The following is a 1,173-nucleotide window of genomic DNA, read 5'->3' on the forward strand; positions in this document are numbered from 1 at the left end:
CCATCTCATTCCCGTCAATCCAATCCAAATTCCTTGGTGAAACGTTGGCCCAGTTTGGGTTAAAATGCTTATCATTTGTTTAATCAAATTAAAGGCAAGTTTGTTAAAAACCTATACTAAAATTTGTTTTTACAAAAAATTCTTGTACTCTATAAAAAGTATGGCTATTCAATGACAAATATTAGATACTTCAAAATAGTTAACCTTTAAGCTGTCTTGCTAATGAATAATAAGTATTGGGATGATGAAAATGCGGTGCACACACAATAGGAAAAACCTTATTCAGCTGTTTTAAAAAAAAGAAATTTGAAATTTTCAAAAATAATGGATGGATTTGGAGAGTATTATATTAAATGATGTTACCTAGATGCAAAAAGAAAAAAAAATCGCTCATTTTCTCTCATACATGCATATCTTAGCTTTGAATGTTCCTATGTGTGTGTACAGGACTATGTGGGCATGGATATAAACTGAGGAAGTAGAAAGAAAAGCCTGAGAGGCAAATGTGAGGTGTTAGGAGAGCAACAGGACGGATGAGATAGAAAGGAGGTTGGTGGGGGTGGCACAAACAGAGACGGGGCTGGAGGAGAAGAGGAAGGCAGGAGAAAAGATAAAAAGAAAATTAGTTTGACAATGCTGTAATAAAATCTAATAGGTTATATGTTAATTTTAAAAGATGCATGAAAATGAAAGAGAAAAGGATGTCAAGAAAAGAAGGGAGGGTGCGAGGGGGGAAGGGAGCGAGGGAGGGAGGGAGGGAGAATGGAAGGGAGGGAGGAAAGAAGGAAGAAAGGAAGGGAGGGAGAGAGGGAGGGAGAGAGGGAGGGAGCATTTAACTTACTTGTTCTTGAGATAGGATCCTGTTGTGTAGCCCTGGTTGCCTTTAACTATCCTGCCTCAGCCTCCCATATGCATTGGCACATCTGGCACACCACACTATGCCTTTTTAACTATTTCTTTATGCCTCATACACAATATAAAACTTCTCTCAGAAATTACCAGATTCCTCGGTTTTCCAAGATGAAGAAGATCCTTTGTGTTCTGCTGAAACATCTCTTTCCAGCAAAGAGCACTATGTATACCATAGATACTCTGTCTCATAGAGTCAGCCTTATTTGTAATAGATGAAGCACCAGTCTATGAAATCAGGGGTTTAATCAATTACCAATGACA

The 1,173-nt window shown here is 38.1% G+C and overlaps 1 protein-coding gene across 3 annotated transcripts in view; it reads right to left on the reverse strand.

The window, feature by feature from the left end:
• The window catches only part of Rasgrp3 (RAS guanyl releasing protein 3), a 99,835-nt gene that overhangs the window by 16,707 nt on the left and 81,955 nt on the right, over positions 1-1,173 (reverse strand). The gene's annotated exons all lie outside the window — the stretch shown is intronic.

The sequence above is a fragment of the Microtus ochrogaster genome, unplaced genomic scaffold, assembly GCF_000317375.1.
Source record: "Microtus ochrogaster isolate Prairie Vole_2 unplaced genomic scaffold, MicOch1.0 UNK26, whole genome shotgun sequence".
Lineage (NCBI taxonomy): Eukaryota > Metazoa > Chordata > Mammalia > Rodentia > Cricetidae > Microtus > Microtus ochrogaster.